The sequence below is a fragment of the Panthera onca genome, chromosome B1, assembly GCF_046562875.1.
Source record: "Panthera onca isolate mPanOnc1 chromosome B1, mPanOnc1 haplotype 2, whole genome shotgun sequence".
NCBI classification, from domain to species: domain Eukaryota; kingdom Metazoa; phylum Chordata; class Mammalia; order Carnivora; family Felidae; genus Panthera; species Panthera onca.
In genome coordinates, this window is record NC_138342.1 from 197902999 (window position 1) to 197918706 (window position 15708).

Consider the following 15708-nt stretch of genomic DNA (forward strand, 5'->3'; position numbering starts at 1 on the left):
AACAGTCTCAAGTGGACACCGAGGCAACAATGTGGTATTTCAGGTCAGGGTATGGATGGATGCTCTAAGTCACAACTGTATTTCATTTCTCAGGAGCGAGAGACTCACTAAATACATTGTTGAATGGGAATTAGTGCATCATCCTTCAATTCCCCCCAGGGGAGGGGGGCCATATAGGAGATCTCTGGTCGTTTGCCAATGGCACTGACAGGGTAAAGCCTGTTGTTGTTGCTGCTGCTGCTGCTGCTGCTGCTGCTGTTGTTGTTGTTGTTTCCAGTCTGCATTAAACATACATACCACACTTAGTGGGAACTAACGTCAGCATGTGAATTTTGTACAGGAAATCTTATTGAATTCTGGATGTTCAAATATCAGAGCCGATAGAGGAAAAATACTTTTTCTTCATCTACTTTTAAAATTTATTGGTCTGTTGTTTTCATGTTTTAAACATGAAATAAAACGTTTAAATAAACAGAGAGAGACACACACACAAAAACAGAGACAGAGTGTTGGCATGGGAGGGGCAGAGAGAGAGAAACACAGAATCCAAAGCAGCTCCAGGCTCTGAGCTGTCAGCACAGAGCCCAACGTGGAGCTCAACCCCACGAACCATGAGATCCTGACCTGAGCTGAGGTTGGACACTCAACCGACTGAGGCACCCATTCCCCCCTCCATTTTCCAAATTGAAATCAAATTTAGTTAACATTGAGTGCAGTCTTGGTTTCAGGGGTGGAATTTAGGGCTTCGTCACTTACATGAAACACCCACTGCCAACCCCCACAGGGGCCCTCCATAACGCCCGTTGCAAAGGGAGCCCACCCACTCCTCCCCTCGAGCAACCCTCACTTTCTTCTCTACACTTAAGGGTTCTCCTGGGGCACGTGGGTGTCTCAGCCGGTGTGCACTCTGATTCCGTCAGCTCATGATCTAAGGCTTTGAGACTTCAAGCCCCGTGTCCGGCGCTGTGATGACAGCTCAGAGCCTGGAGCCTGCTCTGGATTCTGGGTGCACGCCTCTCTCTGACACTCCCCTCGTCATGCTCTGTATCTCTGTCTCTGTCTCTGTCTCTCTCTCTCTCTCTCTCTCTCTCTCTCTAAGATAAAGAGAAAACAAAATTTTTTGAAGAGTCTCCTATGGCTTGCCTCCCGCTGTGATTTTATCTTATTTTATTTATTCTTCGCTTGCCCTAGGTTCTTCTATTTTGTTTTTTATTCCACAGATGAGCGATGACATGGCACTTTCTCAGTCAAAGAGTTCAACAGGGCTAGCTGGATGTTAGATCTCAAAAGACATGCACACGTGAAATCTATCCTTCCTGTGGATTTGATTCTAAAGTGGGCAGAATCGTGGGTAAAACGCAAACAGTGTATGTGCAACTGAGCCACGAAGGGAAAAGCCACAGAAAATAACCATGCTAGGTCATCCTGTAGAAATTTGGGGATCCAACTTTCTCTTCCTGGATTCAAACCTGAATATCACACGCACACACACACACACACACACACGGACAATATTTGATCTGGATCTCAAGACGGCCTCCATAAGCATCCAGTCAGCTCCCCAGATGACTAGGACCAGCTCTTCCTGGGTGGCCGTGTGTCACGTGTTCCACCCACACATGATGAAGTCCACACCTCTGGCTCTGTAATCCGTGGGGGAGGTCACAAGAGGGAGTCTTGCACACTGCTCTCTGTCCAGCAGGGGGCGCCGCTGGCCAGCACGGGCATTGCCTAGACTTCCAGGAGGACCTGGCTTTGGGCACTTGCTCAGGCTGGCAGGTCGGAGTCTCCATGCCTTGCGCTGCAGCCTGAGCATTTCGTGGGGCATAAAGGCGACCATGAACATTTACAGAAGGTCTGGTGGGTCTAGGATTCCCTCCTTGTGACTTCGCTTTGGCCGTGCTGGACCCTGGACTCTGAGCTAAAATAGACAACCTTGAGCTGCTCGGGCCACTGGTGACGATATATTTTCCAGGCATTCCAGGAACTTTTCTTTCAAAATATAAATCCAGTGAAGTCAAGACATTCAATTTTAAAAACTGTTGACAATTAGCAAAGAAGATTGCATATGGAAAACCAGGAGGTGGCCTCACGTGCGGTGATGTGGGAGCAATCATGGCAATGGGAACAGCGTTATTTGGTCTCGCCAAATCCAGCCAGCCTAATCTGGATTTCTCACGGAAAGCTTAATTCAGAGAAGTCACCCTGCAATTCCTAAGGGTATTGGTGACGATACAGAAAAGGCAGTGTGGGGGGAGGGGCCAAGATGGCAGAAGAGCATGGAAGTGTTCTTTGCGTCTTGCATCCATAACATGCAGCCACATCAACACAAAACCATCCTGCACGCCTCGAAAACTGATCTGAGGATTCACGCAAAAGGTTGCCCAACCTGAACCGCAGAACTCAGTGGGGACGAGGCGCAGAGAGGTGACCTGGGGAAGAGAGAAGCCACAGAGGGCAGGGAGCTGTTTTTGCCTGCAGAGAGAGGACGGAGACAGGGGCAGAATATGGGGAAAGCAATCCCCTCGCCCTCCCCTCCCCCCGCCAAAAGCAGCTGGGGAGGAAGTGGAAATGTGGAAAGAGCCACAGGCACTGAACCAAAAAGGGAGGAAGGAGAAAGGAGCGGGTTTCAATTCCATGAAGACTGTACAAACAGGGGGAGGGCAGAGTGCGAAACTCCGCATCTGATACCTGGCGGTGCTCTGGTCGGAAGGGCGAATCCCGAGAGCAGAGTGAAGACTGGAGGGGTGGAGGAGGGGTGTCTCGAACCACACGGAGAAAGGCGGTTCCCCTGCTGCGAGGACACGAGGTAGTCTGTGTGGCCACCCCAGCCGACCCCAGAGGTCCCAGCAGACCCCGGAGAACAGCCACATTCGCTGGTGCTGGAACAAGGTCGTTAAGGGGGAAGCCCGCTACCAGAGGTGTGTGGTGATTTTCCATAATCCTCGAAACGCTGCTGCTACACCATCGCGCGAACGTTTTCGGGCGCAGGCTGGCACCCAGCCTCAGTCTCTGGGCATCGGCAGCGGCACGGTGTTGCCGATGTTCCCGGGTGCGGCCGGCACCCGGCCACTGCTCGCTGAGACCCTGACGCAGAGGATCTGAGCAGGTCTCAGCCGCGGGCCCTCACAAGGGAGGGGTCGGGAAACACAGCCGCCTGGGAGGTAAATCCCACGAGGAAGGTGCCGCCTGGCAACCTGACGGCTGGGCCACGGACAGTGTAAAAGCGGCGAGTGGACAGAAGCCGGAGAGAAAGGACGGGGGTAGGATTGCTGGTCGCAGACAGCCGAGTTCAGATACTACAGACTGGGCACCTGAGTGACGCCAAGGGCTCCGCTCCCGCGCATGCGCATATGCACCTCCAAGCGCCCCAGCAATCCGCACTTGTAGGCTAGCTGCGCCATCTAGTGGAGAACAGAGCCGTGACACTTAGCACCGCCCAACTGGGCCAACCTGGCTCTTCAGGAACCCAAGTCTCTCCGCCTTCTGAGTGTATGGACTACAAAGTGCTTCATCCTTTGACTTCTAGGGGACAACAATGTAACTTCAATCATATTTCAGTCTGTTCGCTGGTCCATCTCTTTTCTTGTCTTTTTCATTTCTTTTCTTTTTCATGAAGACAGAAAGAGAAACAATATGTGGTTATTTTCCAGGGTTTAAAATAATTTCCTTGAGTGTTTGTCGACTATATTCGTTCAATTTTTTGTAAATGTGTCAAATTCCATTTGAATTCCATCATTTCAGTTTATCCTATTTCACTGTGTTCTTTTTTCCAAATTTTCCAACGGTTTCCTTTTTTTATGTTCTTTCCCTTCTTCCTCTAATCTATCAAGCCCATTTCAACAACCAGACCACAACTCACCTAGGATCTAGCACCATTTGGGTGATTCGTGTGTGTGTGTTGTTTCTTATTTTTTAGTTTTGAATTCTTTTATCTTATTCATTCCTTTCCTTCGGTCAAAAGGACGAAGCAACGGAATTCACCCCAACAGAAAGAGCAGGAAGAAAGGACAGCCAGGCCCTTAACCAACACAGATAGAAACAAGCAAGATGTTTGAACCAGAATTTAGAATCACGATAATAAGAACACCAGCTGGGGTCGAAAGTAGATGAGAATGCCTTTCTGTGGGGATAAATGAAGGCAAAGCTAGCCAGGATGAAATAAACAAGGCTACAAGCGAGCTGCGATCTGGAACAGATGCCACAGCAGGAAGGATGATAAGGCTGAGCAGGAAACCAGCGATAGAGGGGACAAAGCAATGGAGAATAACGAAGCAGAAGGAAAGAGGGAGACTAAAGCAAAAGAGCAGGATTTAAGAATTCGGGAACTCAGCGACTCATTGAAAAGGAATAACATCACAATCATAGGGGTCCCAGAAGACGAGGAGAGAGAAAAGGGGGTAGAAGGGTTATGTGAGCACATCACAGCAGAAAACTTTCCTAACCTGGGAAAGACACACAAAATCCAGGAAGCACAGAAGACTCCCATTAGATTCGACAACGTCCAACCATCAACAAGGCAGAGCCTAGTGGAGTTCACAAAATACTCAGGCAAGGAAAGAATCAGGAAAGCAGCAAGGGAAACAAAAGCCCTTCCCCTACAAGGGACGACTGACCACATTTGCAGCAGACCTATCCACAGAAACCTGGCAGCCCAGAAATGAGTGGCAGGCTATATTCATTGCACTGAATCCTAAAAGTATGCGGCCAAAACTTATTTGTCCAGCAAAGCTGTCATTCCAAATAGAAGTAGAGATGGAAAGTGTCCCAAGCAAAAATTAAAGGAGTTCCTGACCACTCCACCAGCCCTGCAAGACATTTGAAGGCGGACTCTCCCAGGGGACAAAAGACATAAAAGAAAAAAACAGACCACAGGCAGAAAACACTGGCAAGGATCAGCGAACACCACCAGCAACTCCTCCAACTCTACAAGCAACACAATGGCAATAACTTCATACCTTTCAGTACTCACTCCAAACGTCAATGGACTCAATGCTCCAATCAAAACACATAGGGTAACAGAATGGGTGAGAAGAGAAGATCGTCCATATGCTGCTTACAAGGGACCCACTTGAGACCTAAAGACGCCTTCAGATTGAAAGCAAGGGGATGGAAAACCATCTCTCAGGCTCATGGTTGGCAAAAGAAAGCAGGAGTAGCCATACTTATATCGGACAATCTAGACTTTAAAATAAAGACTCTAACGAGACACGTAGAAGGGCGTTATATCATAATTATTGGGTCTGTGCACCAAGAAGACCTCACGATTGTAAACATTTGTGCACCAAATGTGGTGCGCCCAAATAGATACATCAATGCATCACAAACATAAAGAAACTCATTGAGAATGATACCATACTAGGAGGGAACGTCAACACCCCACTTACAGCAACGGACAGCTCACCTAAACCCACAATCAACAAGGAAGCAATGGTTTTGAATGACACACTGGACCAGATGGACTTGACAGATATTGTCAGAACATTTCATCCTAAAGCAGGCAAATATACATTCTTCTCCAGTGCACACGGAACATTCTCCACAATAGATCACATACTGGGACACAAATCAGCCCTCAACAAGGACAAAAAGATCGACACCATATCGTGCATATTCTCAGACCACAATGCTATGAAACTCGAAATCACGACAAGAAACAATGTGGAAATGTAACAAATACTTGGAGACTAAAGAACACCCTACTTAAGAGTGAATGGGCTAACCAAGAAGTTAAAGAGGAAATTAAACAGTCCATGGAAGCAAAGGAGAACGGTAACACCACAGGCCAAAACCTCTGGGACGCAGCAAAGGGGGTCATTCGAGGGAAGTATATAGCAATCCAGGCCTTCCGAAAGAAAGAAGAAACGGCTCAGAGACACAACCTAACCGTTCACCTTAAAGTGTTGGAAAAAGAACAGCAAAGAAAACCCCAAACCAGCAGAGACAGGATATAATGCAGATTAGAGCAGAAATCAATGCTATGGAAACCAAAAAAAAAAAAAAAAACAAAACACAAAAACAAACACAAGTACAAAAAGAATAAACAAAACAAAACCAACGACACTAGAACGGATCAGTGAAACCAGAGCTGATTCGTTGAAAGAATTCACAAAATTGATAAATCCCTAGCCAGTTTGCTCAAAAAGAAAAAGGAAAGGACCCAAAGAAAGGCAATCAAGAATGAAAGAGGAGAGATCACAACCAACACAGCAGAAATACAAACAATACTACGAGAATATTGTGAGCAATTATACACCAATAAAATGGGCAATCTGGGAGAAATGGACAACTCCCAAGAAACATATAAACTACCAAAACTGAAACAGGAAGAAAGAAAATTTGAACAGACCAAAAGAAGTAAAGAAAATGAATTAGTAATCAAAAATCTCCCCCTCCCCCCACCCCCCACGAAAAGAAAAATACAGAGTCCAGGGCCAGACGGCTTTCCAGGGGAATTCTCCCAAACATTTAGAGAAGAGTTCACATCTATTCTCTTGAAGCTGCTCCAAAAGAGAGAAACGGAAGGAACACTTCCAAGCTCTTTCTACGAAGCCAGTATTTCCTTGATTCCAAACCCAGACAGAGACCCCATGACGAAGGAGAACGATGGGCCCATTTCCCTGAGGAACATGGATGCAAAACTGCTCAACAAGCTGTCAGCCGATCGGATCCAACAGTAATATATCCAAAAAATGATTCGCCACGACCAGGTGGGATCTATACCTGGGATGGAGATCTGGTTCGATATGCACAAAACAATCAATGTGATTCATCACATCTAAGAAAAGAAAGGACAAGAACCACACGATCCTCTCAATCAATGCGGAGAAAGCATGGGACAAAATACAACATCCTATCTTGATACAAACCCTCAAGAAAGTAGGGCTAGAAGGACCATATAAGTCATATACGAAAGACCCAACGCGAATATCATCCCCCATGGGGAAAACCTGAGAGCTTTCCCCCTAAGGACAGGGACAAGACAGGGAGGTCCACTCTTGCCACTGTTATTCACCATCGCATTGGAAGCCTTAGCCTCAGCCATCAGACAACACAAAGAACTCAAAGGCCTCCAAATTGGCCGGGAGAGGTCAAACGTTCCCTCTTGGTGGACGACATGATACTCCATATGGAAAACCCAAAAGATTCCACCACAAACTGCTAGAACTGATCCATGAATTCAGCAAAGTTGCAGGATGTGAAATCAATGCACAGAAACGGGCTGCATTCCGATACACCAATGATGAAGCAACAGGAAGAAAAATCAAGCATCGGTCCCATTGACAATTGCACCCAAAATCATAAAATACCGAGGAATAAATCTAACCAAAGAGATGAAAAACCTATACACTGACAACTACATGAAATTTTAGAAGACAGAAAACATAATGGAAAAAGATTCCACGCTCCTGGTTGGGAGGAACAAATATGGGTAAAATGTCAGTACCACCCAAAGCAATCGACATACTCCAAGCAACACCTATCCAAAGAACACCAGCACGCCTCGCAGAGCTGGAACAGACAATCCTAGAATTTGCATGGGCCCAGAAAAGACCCTGAAGAGCCAAAGCACTGTTGAAAAAGAAAGGAAAGCTCGATGCATCACAATCGCAGTCCTCAAGCTGTAATTGCACAGCTGTCATCATCAAGACAGTATGGTACTGGCACAAAAACGGACACTCAGCTCAAGAGAACAGAAATGGACCCACAAATGGATGGCCAACGACTCCTTGACAAAGCAGGAAAGAATATCCAATGGAATAAAGACAGTCTCTTCAACAAGCGGTGCTGGGAAAACTGGACCGCGGCATGCAGAAAAAGGAACCCGCACCACTTTCTGACACCGTACACATAAAGAAACTCAAAAGGGAGGAACGTCCTAAGTGTAAGACAGGAAGCCATCAAAACCCTCGAGGAGAAAGCAGGGAAAAGCCTCTGTGATCTGGGCCACAGCAACTTCTTACTCAACGCGTCTCCGGAGGCAAGGGAAACAAAAGGAAAAACGACCTATTGAGAACTCATCCAAAGAAAACTCTCCTGCGCCGTGAAGGAAACAGATCAGCTACACTAACAAATCAGCTCAATCATCAATGGTAGAAGATATTTGCGAACGACACATCAGAGAAAGGCTCAGTAGACAAATCGATAAAGAACTGATCACACTCAACAGCCAAAAACCAACGAATCCAGCGAAGAAATGGGCAAAAGTCATGAATAGACACTGCTCCAGGAAGACATCCAGATGGTCAACTGACACATGAAAAAATGCTCAACCTCACTCATCACCAGGGAAATCCATATCAAGATCACAATGAGCTACCACTTCACACATAATGTGTCATAATGGCTAACATTAACAAGTCAGGCAACAACCGATGTTGGCCAGGGTGCGGAGCAACAGGATCTCTTTTGCACTGCTGGTGGGAATGCAAACTGGCGCCGCCACTCTGGAAAACAGCATGGAGGTTCCTCAAAAAACTGAAAGCACAGCGACCCTACGAGCCAGCAATTGCACGACTAGGTATTTATCCAAGGGATATGGGTGTGCTGTTTCCAAGGGGCACCTGCACCCAAACGCCCCCAAAAGCTTCCAGCAGCACTATCAACAATAGCCAAAGGATGGAAAGAGCCCGAATGTCCATAGATGCATGGAATGGAAAAAGAAGAGGTGGCACATAGAGATACAATGGAACATTACGAGGCGATCGAAAGGAAAAACAGGGTGCCATTCGCAACGATGTGGCTACAAGGAGAGGGTATTCTCCTCAGCGAAATGAGTCAGAGAAAGACAACTATCACATGACTTCACTCATATGAAGGCTCTAAGGTGCAAAACAGATGAGCATCAGGGAAGGGAAGGAAAAATAATATAAAAACAGGGAGGGGTACAAAACCAAGCAGGGAGGGGGCCAACGGATATTTGAAGAACAGGGAAAGGTGTGCTTGTGCCCTGGCCTCGCCCGCCCCCTCCCCCGCCCCCACTCTCTGGGGGCTTCTCCCTGGGGAGTGGTCCTGAGAGTGTCCGGCACCAGGCTGGCCCCGTGGAGCCACGGCCTGGAAGCGAGGCCAAGCCAACGGAGGTTTGAGAGCACTGGGAAAGGGTGTGGGCACGGGTGTGGCAGGGGTAAGGATGCTGCGTGTAAGGGTGGGGCCGGGGTATGGTGCCATGGAGTGAGGAGGCCAGGCAGAGGCTGAAGGAAGCGGTGGGCGGGGCTGGAGGGCACCAGGTTGGGGGAGGGCCCTGCCTTGAGGGCAGTGGACAGAGGCCACAGGAGCAGCCTCCCGGAGAAGATAGGAAAGGCCAAAGAAAAGCGCACACGACGCGCAATACATGCCAATGTTCAAGGAGGGAAACCATCCAGGGTGCCCACGGCACTGCCGACGCAGGCCCTCCACCTCGGCCAGTGGGGCCGCTAGCTTTTGCACTGCTGTGGGAGAAAGGTGCTCGCTTGCATGACACTCAGGAATGCCCCGCCGATGGGGTTGCACCTTGTCCCTTGGGTCTGGCCCTTCGGGATCCCAAAGACCTCTCCCTGACACAGTGTCCGTGGCTGAGGCCAGCCAGGCCAGGCCAGGAGAAACGGTGGCAATCACACCAACATCCCCCAATGGGAGCAAAAGCGAAACAGAACGTCCGAGTTGATGGGCAACAACAAAGAGCCCCAAACGAGGGGCGTCGGACACAGGGAGCGCCCCCCCCCCCGCCCCGCGTCAACACAGGGACTTGTCAGGAACAGCGACTTGGGTCACGAGACCAAGTGCCAAGGCGGCTGGTTCCCAGGGGACACGGGACATAGGATCCCATTCCTCCGAAGGTCCCAGCAAGCGCAGTCACCGCCCTAGAGACAGAAAGGGGAACGGGGAGGGCAGGGCAGGGTGTGGAGTGAAGGGACACTGCAAATAGCTCATGGACACACCGCTCCCGTTGGGAAAGGGAGAAGCTTGGACACGGAGGACGCCGAAGGGGCCCCCAACCACAGGAACGTACGTGAGGCCAGGGGCCCCGCAAGCTTCCCTGGAGGCCCACGAGAAACACCAGTTTACGAATGAAACAGGCATGCACACACGAGTCTCTTTTTCCAAGGGTGAAGATGTGTTCTGAAACGTCTATCTCCACATGCATGCATACCAGTTACAACGGCAAGAAATCGCTAAACCTCCAGGATTCGTTCCTAGTGTGGAGACGTGAGGAGCACCAAGGTGATGGGCTGCCTGGGATTAAAGTGCCCGAGAGGTCACGTGACCTTGGGCGGGTCTAAGAGTCCGGGAAGGAAGGAAGTGTCCCTCACTGACCGTCCCTCGGGCACGCCGGACGGACGCTGAGTCTCCGCCACGGCAGTCCGCCTGCCACCCGCCGCTCTGGACGTCTCGGTGTCTCCTGACACACAGGAGGAGCACGTTGGCGTTTCAGGTGGGTTGGGACGATGTGGGGCTCACACGAGCTGGCACGGAAGTGGGACAGGGAGGAAATGGAGGTTGTGATGCGCCTCGACTCACCAGGTGAAGGACGCTTTAGTGTTGAAGACGAGTGTGAGAACAGAGACTGAGGAAAGGCGTGGCTCTCGGTGTTCCTGAGCACATGAGGTTCTGCTTCCAAAGGAACTGAACCCCAGAGTCGGACTGGTGTGAGGGCGTGCGGGAGCAGTGACAGCATCCTGCTCCATGTCGCCGTGGGGCCTGAGAGCCTAAGGAATTTTCTTGTTCACCCGAATTTCACGGCAAATACTCATTTGCCACGGCTGACACGTGAGTTCAGCGTGGGGCCCCGTCAAGGCCACATGAAAGGAAAGGGTTCAGGCCCTGCGTGGGGAAGCTTCCAGTCGAGTCGAGCAGAAACGAAACGTTTTCATTGACTTTGTCTTTGAGGGTGGTTTCTCTGGGGGTCAAGTAGGAGAGGTACATTCTGGAGAGGCAAGCATCCTTCTCGGTGCACATGCAACCCTGGGTGCCACAGGGAGTATCGCCGTAGCGTGGATTGCGGTGTCCGTGGGGGCCAGGACTTTGTGTGTGGTCTTCCTTCCGGAGGGCCCTGGGAGAGACTTCCCGAAAGTCTCTCCGGTGAGTCACGCAAGACCACCTCCACGGCCTTGCCTGAGGGTGCCGTCCTGCGGGTGGGTCCACGGGAGAGCGTGTAGAACATGCAGGAGGGAGAGGTCCCACCTCCCAGGTGAGGACCGTGTCTGACCTGGTGGGCATGACGCCCCCTCGTGCCCGCTGGGGGAGGAAGGTTCATGAAGGAGTCGTTGTGTCTGTGGGAATGACTCTCCTTTTCCCATTGACTCAGCAAGTCCAGAAACCCATCTTCAAGCAAGGCTGACTTGACCCTTCAAGGAGATGGGGCAGATGGCGGGTGGGCACACCCAGCACGTACCTTCCAGACCCTTGAAAGCCCCAAACGGGAAGAGGCAACGGAGAGCAGCCATGGCGCCCAGGGTTCCCAGGCTAGAGGACGAGGATCCTCGGGTAAGTGGAGCCCTGGAGGCGTGGTGAACCAGTGGGTGGGTTGGAGGGGCTGGGTCGGGTGGGGGTGGGGGAGCCATGCCTCTGAAGCCGGGGATCGCACATGACGAGGGAATGAAGACTCTGTGTCCGGAAGTCGGTCGTCCTTTCCTAGCCCACGGTGGCCTGCCTTGGCATCTCAGCAGCCTGCCCGTTGGGATAAGCTCCCTCGGCCGGAGGGTCACGTCCAGCCTGGTGTTTGTCCCCATCGTGGCGTGGGGCTCATTCTACGCGGCCTGAGACCTGCAATCCCAACTCCCGGTCCGTCCCTCACAGAGGCTTGGGTAGAATCCTAGGCACTTCCATCTCCTGGCACCTCCCGAGCCGTCCACGATGTGCCCTGTCCCACACCAGTCCTCCGCTCCCCGAGTGTGTCCTTGTCATGTCCTTTGCAGTAGGCCTGTGATTGGTGCTGATTCACTGAGCACCCCCCCCCCTCCTTGGTCCGCAGCTCAAGTGTAAGGACTGCGGAGCCTTTGGGCACAACGCATCCAGCACCAGGTGCCCCATGAAGCGCTGGGACGGGTGCCTGGCCCCCCAGGCCTTTGTCCCCAGGAAGCCGAAGGAGAATGTGGAACCACGCCAGCAGCAGGACCAGCACAAGCCCGGGCCCTTCAACCAGGCTGCGAGGGACATGGAAGAGGGACAAAGGTGAGGATGCGGCCGGCTCCGGCCTGCCCGTGGGCTGGCAGCTCAGGTCGCTGAGTCTCTGTACCCGGACACTGGGTGCTGTGTCGTCTTCACACACACACAGGGGTGGGGGAGGCAGAGAAAGGAGCTCCCCGCCCCCCAGGGGACCTCACGAGCCTATTGTGCTGCTCTGGGGGAGTCCCTGAGGCTGTGTGTCCTGGGGTAGGGAGACAGGGGGAGGCGGCAAATGACAGGCAGTGGCGCACACGGCTCTCGACACGAGGACGTCTTGGGCCAACCTGGACGGCTCGCTGGAGTGGGAGCCAGGGGGGCAGATGAAGAAAGGAGATCTTGCCCAAGCCCCATCACTCGCTCCCCAGGTGAACACACGAAATGCCGCTCCTTCACCTTCCCGTTCTTGGTCGTGCAGGCGAGAAGCCCAGCAGAGGAAGGCGCTGCTGCAGAGATTCCCCAGGATAGCCCCTGGAAGGCAGCAGCGAGCCTGGAGGGACTCCACAGATTCCTGCGACTATGTGAGGGTGAGTGTCCCCCGTCCCTGCTCTCGTTCTCTCCTGGGGACGGGGATGTGACGGGCTTCCCGGCCCTCCTGGCTGAGGAAGGGGGTCCACCCCGATTGTCAACATTGGGATTTCCGTGCGGGTCCTTTCCAGCCACGTTTGCCGGGTGTCCATGATCCGGCAGGATTCCTTGCATGTGTGCTAACCGGGTGCCGGCTGGGCGTGCCAACATAATGTCGGGGCGCTGTGCCCACACCTAGGCCTCTTGGGAGGCACAGGCATCTTTCCCTGGTGACACATAGACCCGCCCCATTGGCCATCCAAACTCAGTAGCCCCCACCGCGAACCTCCACCTGCAGGACGCCTGTACTTTTCCTAGAAGCCTGAATGGACGTGCTTGTCCACTTCGGGAGGCAGGCACGATGCACAACCTTTCTGGTCCGTCGCTCCCATGGAATCAAAGCATCAAGGGGCTACTGCCCAGTGTTTCTTCCCGATCGACGCTGAGCTGGAGGCCCTTGTCCTCTGTCAGTACAATCCTTTCCCGTGTCTCCCGGTTGCTTGCGTTTCTGTCGGTCTCTTTGCTGTGCTTGTCGTGCATGTGTCCTTGGTGGGGAGGAAGGACTAATGGCCGTTGTCTGTGTGTTGTGTGTTCCCACAGCATCCGCACAGGCCGATGCCCGTGTACAGCACCAAGAGGGTGTCCGTGCTGGAGCCGCACGTCCCGGCTGAGCCTCCTAGCGGGACGCCTGACACGACACAGCTGTCCCCGTCGGCTGCTCCTCTCGGGAGACCTGCGGCGAGCACCTTCCCGCCTGCTGGCCGACAGGATGCCCAGCAAGTGGGGACCCCTGCCCCGCCTGCCCCGCCTGCCCCGGCACACCAACGCTCTGCCCGGGATCCAGGCCTCGGTGTCCAGCTGAGACAACACCGGCCCCGATGTGCCTCCCTCGAAGCTTCCAGGGCCGTCTCCAAGGCGGGTGGCATTGGCCACGCCCAGGCACCAGCCAAGCGTCCTGAGGGGAGCCCTGATCCTCCTCCAACCCGTTTGGCTGCGAGTCCCCAGCCCCACATCCAGACACCAGGCACGAGATGGGCCCCGCTCCCCGACGACACGTGCCAGAACCCCCGAAAGAAACCACGTTGCAGCCCCTTCCAGCCACCCCACAAGAGCACAGGGAGCACCCATGTGGGGCTGCGCCAGAGTCTGTGTCGTCCAGCAAGGACAAGTGCATGTGGTCCCACGGGGGCAGCCCAACTGACCAGGAAGACCCCTGCCTCGGTGCAAAGCAGGGGCCTCCAGCCTCCACGCCCCCAACCTCACCTGGACACTCTCCAGGCGTGCCCCTGGCCTCTGTGTCCGCCCTGTCCGCAGGCACCCGGCCAGCCCCTCCGAATGGTCCTCAGCCGCCTGGACAAAGGCGGCTGGAGCTCCAGGTTCATAGCAGCTCCCTGTCTGCCACCTCCCGAGAGGCCAGTCCCCCCTGGCCAGGGTCCACCCATCACACACCAGTCTGAGGGAGGCTGTGTGCCTGTCTCCCTGAGCATCCTCCACGATGACCTGCAGCTTTCCTCGTCCTTGGAGGAGAGCGACCGGGAGTGAGACACCTCATGTCCTCGGACACTCGTCCTCTGGCCCTTGTGACCCCGAGCAGGTGACTGCGGAGCGGAGGCCAAGGCAGGGCCGTGACCTAGTTTTGCTAAAGCAGCAATTCCCCCAAAGACCTGCAAGGACAAAAACTTGCGTCCACACTGTGTTTGGTGTCCTGCTTGGGGCGGGGAGTGGGTTGAGCGCCCACGTGCAGACGCTCATGGCGCACTTTTCCTTTATGCAGCTACACCTTCTGGTTCACCGGCTCCGTCTCAATCAACAAGGTCTCGTCTCTTCCGTTTCAATAGATTCTATGAGAAATTCAGCGCCAGGATTGCAAGAGGTCGTCCACTCGAATGTCAACTTAAGGATCTGCGAAATGAATGTGTATCGGGTTTGCGAATGTCTGAATTTGGGGACACCGGAGGAATGATTCCAGTCTGGGCTGGGCAAGTGGAGGCAATCTTTCGTTTTAGAATAGTTCACTGATATCGTTTTTCTGCAGATCATATCGGGGACTATTTTACATGCTGTCTGCATTTTTGTTTTTCCCTGGTAGTGCAACATTGTGTGTAGTGTTACCACAGCTAATAAAATTTGCTCAGAGACGACCGAATGTGCATGGTTTTCTTTTTTGTGTGTACACTGTAGTTTCCCGTCACATAGAGTAGAATCCTGCATTTGTTCCCAAGTGCACTTGGGACTTGGATCCTCACCTAGTGGAGAACAACTAAGGATTCAGAAGCAGCAAAGAAACACGGGTTAACCTCTCTTCTCCTTTCAAGATAAAGTCTCTCCAAGTGTCCTGGGAACAAGACAATGCTAGAGGTGAATTCGAAACCGATGAGGGTCGGGATGCCTGAGTGGCTCAGTCAGAGAAGTGTCTGACCTGGAGGCGGCTCACGTCATGATCTCAGGGTTGGGGAGATTGAACTTTGAGTTTCCCTCCCTCCTCGGGATCGCCTCTCTCCTTTTCTCTCTAACCCTCCCCCACATTCTCCCTCCCTCCCTCTCTCTCTCTCTCTCTCTCTCTCTCTGTCTCTCTGTCTGTCTCTCTCTCTGTCTGTCGACATAAAAACCCATGAACCGAAAGAACATGTGCATGGGAAATCACTCAGCGTTAGGGGCTGCTGTCCACATGTCTCTCAAAGGCATTTTCATTCACAAGTCACGTCAAGGAGGGTGGCATAGAAGAGATACAAAGGAAAGGATGAGAAAGACATTCCACAGATAGATACTAGACAGGGGAAGGAGACACGAGAGTTAGGAGATAGACACGTAGAGTGATGAGCGATTGATGAGAGAGGACAGAGAATTAGGTGGTCAAAGTTTCTTTGGAAGCCATTCTGCAGGCCTCTTTGCCCACGTGGCAGGTGGCCGGGGCTGAGGCTAGAGAAGCAAGGGGGTGTTCGTGGAGTCTGAAGACCGGCAGGCTCCAGACCCGGGGAGAATGGCCTTGTCGGGGCCAGG